Here is a 6162-nt window from a genome sequence, read left to right as displayed (position 1 = left end):
TTTATATAATTTCTTTCAATATTTGTATTTGTATTTTCAATATTGAATTGTCAACAATTTCTTTTTCACTTTATGTTTTGAGTATTTATAAATAAAGTGTGAAACTTCAGCACTTTCGTTTTAATATTTTTTTATATTATTATTTAAAGTATTAATTATCTCATTACTTAGTAATTAAATCATTTTATGCCAGAAAATTGGCACTCAAATGTTCATTATGATTATTATTAGGGGATTAGATGTCCCAGAATAAAATTTCATTTCAAATAATTCACATACATTATACATAAAATATCAGGTAGTATTTTGATGTGTTTTCAATTGAAAGTCACAGGAAAATTAATTTATATAAAATAAAAATGTTTTTTACGGTTAATATATGATGACAGTAATTAAAATAGATTTTCTGGTTTTTAAGTGACTCAAGGATTGGGTTTTTTGTAATACAACGATCGCACTCTATTATCGTCAGTTTTTTGAGCTTCAGATTTTTTTTTAATCGAAGTTATTACTAAGATATACAGAACTAAACTAAAAAAAACAAATACTAAAAACACTTTAAAGTAATATTTCCTTCGACAAAGAATTTTCTGTTACTTGAAATAACTGAACTCAGATTCTATGGAGATTAAGTTGCGGCAAGGATTGCACCGAGGCAAGGGTAACGTTTTTAAGCCTCGACGCTGCAGCTGCATCTATCGATCTACCCAACCTTATCTCAGCTGTCTGCATCATTTATGAAACATATTCACTTTAAGGGAAAAGTTAGTACCGTGTAGGATAAGCCTGACAAAAGAATTATTAGCAATGAAATTTATTGATCCATTATAAAAACTTCTATTTAGTCAGGCAACTTTAGTAGTAAAAATATGATTTGATGGTCGTAGATAAAGAAACTATATAAAACTCATAGAAAAGTTGAAATACCTCTTTTTTGGGAATAAGTCACACCTTGCAGATTAAAAAATAAAACTAAGCAAAAAGTTAAATGACTTCTGAACTTGAAATATTTTAAAATCATTGGCATCAGTGATGTACAAAATTCATGATTGTAGCTTTACACCGTCGATTTATAATATATTTAATTTATAAATAACACGTACCCTTGCTGTACAACATTGAAATATATACATAGAAGATATATACTTCCATGAACTGCACCTTTAGACGAACAATGACATAATTTTAATTTTTTCAAGAAAATAGTGATAAATCTAAAAATCTACAACATAATAAGTTATTTATCGGAAAAAATGAATTGACTAACTCAAAATAAAAATTTTTGAATTTTAGTTCGCTGATAATTTGTATACTATTTTGTTCGAAACGTTGAAAAGTTTTATATATAACAATTACGAACTACAAAATGTTCAATCTTTTTCCAAAATACAGATATTTTTGTTTGACCTTAATGGCATTTCGAAGTTGACCTGTAATTCCCCTGCATGCAATTGTGCCAGTGGATTTCAAGATCCACCAAATGCTAATAAGTAATTCAAAAATATCTTAATTTTGTAAATATCGCTATGAAAAATTATTCCTTGATTTATAAGAAAAATCGATAATATTTTTAAGAATATATGTTCAAAGCAAATAATAATAATAAAGAAAATAGGTTTGTGAAGGGAATTTAATAAAAGAGAAATACGTTTATGAGATATAGAAGGGCCGATGATGAAGTTAGATCAAAGAACTCAAAGATGGTATTATGAAATGGATTCTAATTTTATATACAGCGATAATAAAGAAGAAGGATTGAGATAAAATTTCTCAAAACTGTTGTAAATGCGATTGTAAATCGTGAGTGGTGAATGGGATCGTTATTACAAAAATATTCAGTGGAGACAGCAGAGTGCCGGAATTTCCATAAAATACACTAATAAACTTGAATTGATCGGTTGCCTGAACAATTAGGAAAGTATATCAACATTGGAAGTTAGTTGGTCATAAAATATAATAAAACCTGAATAAATGTGAACTGTCAGTTATTAACTACTGATTAATTGTTGATTCTACAACGTTTAGGCCTAAAACCCATAGTTTCGGATGAGATATCTAATAATTATATTTGTTAATTAAATTAAATTCAAATATCACTTCCATTCATTTCATCAATTTTGAACATATTTTCCTTTGGATTGAAGAATGCTGAAGAGTGGTACGAGTTCATGGGAGTTGATGATATACATGGAAGTGATCTAATAAATAAACCGATAAAATTAATTGAGATTTATTAACCGAGTACATCTTAGGCCGAAACGTTGTGAAATAATTTAAAAATTTGAAGTATCAACACCCCATTTTAACTTAGTTCACGTACCTACCTTTAATTTAAATTAACTAATAAATAACAGAAAATTATATAAATATGTATAGATTAAATTAAAACACGTTGTGAATAATAAATAGATAAAATGAAATTGTAGGTAATAACCGGTACAGTACTAGAAAAAAAAATACTGCTGAAGTAATAACAAAAAAAGGAATGAAAAATAATTAATAAACATAACAGTAAATATGGTAAAACCAAAAAAAGTAAATTTATAATGAAGAACAAAATATTGTGCAAGTATATCCCAATGATAAATATACAAAACTGTATAAAAACATATATATGTGATCTTTGGATTTATATTAAAAATATATTCTAAGATTACGAAAGCATGATCAGAAATACTCATAGTTTTCCTGAAAAATCAGGAACTATCAAAAGTATTAAATTTTACACGCTCTAATGGCCCTAAGAAAATTATGTGAACTGTTCTGCGGTTCATCTGTGGAATATGTTTACGGAGTTAGTCACAGCTACAAAGCCTTGAGGTTGTGATTTAAAAAAAAAATATATAGTTTGAGGTGAATGCTAAAATTCAAACTACGATTATTTTATTTCATATTAAGATTCACGGATTTCGACGTTATGGAAGCATGTAAGTGAATACCAGATAATTTTAATAGTAATTGGTTAGTAATTAAAAAAAATATGAAAGGATCTAAGCTGAAATTATCAATAACGTATTACAAAATAATTTATACATTTTATGTTCTTGCAAAGTTCCATGACAGAATCGATTAAACCCAGCTTTAATGGTTGATTAACTCTATGAATATTAGCTCAATGTAGGGTCACCCAACAATTTTCAGAGCACCCTAACATCATAAATTGTACAGTAAGTGACAAGCAGCCATACCAAAAAACAAAAAAAAAAAATCTGGTGTGCTATGGTCATTAATAAGTGCAAGACAAATATTCCTGTACCTTTGCTAATATTCATTTATATTTGTATTTTCCAAAATATATTATATAGTTGCATAATAAGGCACTACTACTTACAAATATTATCAAAATTTTTTTCTAGTTAGGTATTTAAAGAAATTTATTTATCAATGATGCACGGTTCAAAAAACTAAAAAATATTAACTATTTTTCATAAGAATCTGAACAAAATACCTTAAGAATACACTTCGGGTGCTAGGTACTTGACACATTTTTTTTTTCTGTATATAAGTTGGTATTGGTCCCATTAATTATTTGTAATTTTCTTTTTTGTTGAGTATAATAGACAGTTGGGGCCGTCCGTAGCTCAGGTGGTTCGGCACAGTCCACCGATCCGAGATCTGCTGACGATGCCGGTTCGAATCTGACTTTTTTCATTGTGTGGCGGTTCCACAAAATGAAATACTTGACCCCCAGCAGTGGTTAGGCACTATAGGACTCCAATGGGAGTCTTGGCCGAAAATAAAATAGACAGTTAATATTCTTTCAAATAAGCATCTGGAATGTTCCAGAAGATAGTTTTTAATTATTCGAAAAACTAATAAAAATTTAATAGGCATCTATCTTGGGGAATCTGTGTTAAATATTATGAAAATAAGATCATTCATACAAAATAGTGCAATGGTGGTCTGAAGAAAATTTTTAAATATTTTGTATATTGATTCCTCCACGTTTTTAGAGGTAAAAAAAGTTGAAATTTTTTTTTCTCAGATCCTTTAAAAATAATATCTGCGTTTTCCTCAATAGTTAAAAACCATATGACTTACAACAAATTCCATTGTAGACTTTAATAAAACTTATTTCTGCTGAGTTTATATATGGTTTTTATGACTCCATAAAATTTGAAATTCTTCAATTCTTTTCAGCTTTAATATACGACATGGGACTGAAAAAAAATCAGAAATTTAAAAAGTTATAATATTTTTAGACTGGTTTATGGTAAATATGAAACTTAGTTGTAATTTGCTTTACAAGATAAAATTAAGCCTCTGAATGATTATCATTTCTATCTATATAATTTTAATTAAAACAAATTAATGTTTTACATTCAATATATTATTATTCGGCTGAATAGTTTTATTGAAACACCTTATTTGAAAAAAAGTGATAGATATTTTGCAAATTTAACCTTCCTGAAATCAATTTAATCCAAATTAAAAAAAAATTAAAATCTTTAAATTTTAAAAATCAACTTTTTAAAACTTATTTACATAGTGTAAAATGTCCTAACATTATATTCTGCTATATGCCCTAAATTTTATTACGTATCCTATTTATTTTTGTGTTGAATATTTTTGGATCATCAGTATCGTTAATGCAAACAAAATTAGTTGCAGGTTTTGTGACGCTCAAAATTTATGAAAAATATTATCATATTAGCAGCAACTATTGATTAAATGTACTGAGATTAAGTTCATTTGCTCAAAACCTAACTACTTAAATGGTATTTGTTTCATATTTTTATTTAGTTAATAAACTAACAGCGAAACGTAAATGCTATTTGTAAGCGATCTTAATATAAAAAAATAAAACTCCAACTGTTGGATTTCTTGAAATATAGAGGATTCTAAATACTGCATAAAAGAATATTAAAGATAGTCGAGCGATCAATTTAATTTATTTTCAATTACTTGGCATTAACTAATACAAAATTTGGTGGGCCATATTTTTGTCGATACGGAAGATTTTGTATAATTGAGAAGATTTTTTTTCAGAAACTATAATTTACTTTCAAGTGAATATGGTAACATTTAATGAATTTCATTTGAAGATAAAAATATACAAATAGAAATGTTAGGTTTGGTAGTAACAAGTAATTGAAAAAAAACATTTAAGTGGTAACTTATAGTAGATCAAAGCCCCTTGATAAGATTTAATTCGATTTGAGACACAAAAGATAAAAATTGTGATATTGGTTGACTCACAGAATAATAATAGCGATTATAGATAAAAAAAAGAAATATTAATTATGTCTGAACGATACCAATTTTTAAAATTAAAATTTATTAGATATAAAGGCATTTATTAATTTTATATTTTGATCTTTACCTTGTTTATATCCAAAGAACTGATCAAAATTATTTACATTATTTGTCCTAACAGTGTTTGACTTGTTTGATAATAATTTTTTCCCCATAAATTCACTGTTATAATAATGTCATTATGTTAACATTTGTGGGAAAGATCTGTATAACTTCTTAATCCTTCATAATAACCTAACAAACAAATATGATCATAAATTCCTTAGCTAAATGAACTAAAAAATAAAGGAAGGACTCTGCAAAAGTTAAATTTAACTAGGATATGATTTGGAGATTCTAGAGTTTCAAAAATACCGGTAAACCTAAAAACTAGCCCACGCTTCGCCAATTCACTAATTATCAGGAGAGATAACAACAAAACAACATTAAATATATGAAGATAATGCACAATCACAACAACAATCTATATAAGACAGATGAATATCGATAAAACGATACATCGTTCCCAGAAATTTGAGTCCATTCTAAAAGAAATAGGAAGTAAAAATAGCAATAACAGCTGAGAAAAATAATATTCAAACAGCTGTATAAAATAAATGCACCAAATTATTGAGTGGATATAGTAATACCCCGCTCAGCATAGCACTGTCAACCAATGAGTAAATCTATCAAGTGATCAGTTAAAATGGTTCCCATCACGTCAGAATAATGGAGGGAAGAAAAATAGCAAGAAAAATGAGAGAGGAAAGATAACGTCATGAAGTTGGAATCGACTGAACCGAAACAAGTAAAACTATCTAACCTTCACTGCAATTTAAATAATTTACTATTCATCATGCTGGCTCACGAAATTACTAAATTTGCTAATGCAATTTTAATATAATTTAATATTAATACTAGGCAGCA

Source organism: Halyomorpha halys, unplaced genomic scaffold, assembly GCF_000696795.3.
Source record: "Halyomorpha halys isolate HHAL.00 unplaced genomic scaffold, Hhal_1.1 Scaffold998.1, whole genome shotgun sequence".
Classification (NCBI taxonomy): domain Eukaryota; kingdom Metazoa; phylum Arthropoda; class Insecta; order Hemiptera; family Pentatomidae; genus Halyomorpha; species Halyomorpha halys.
Note: the sequence above shows the minus strand (reverse complement) of the source record.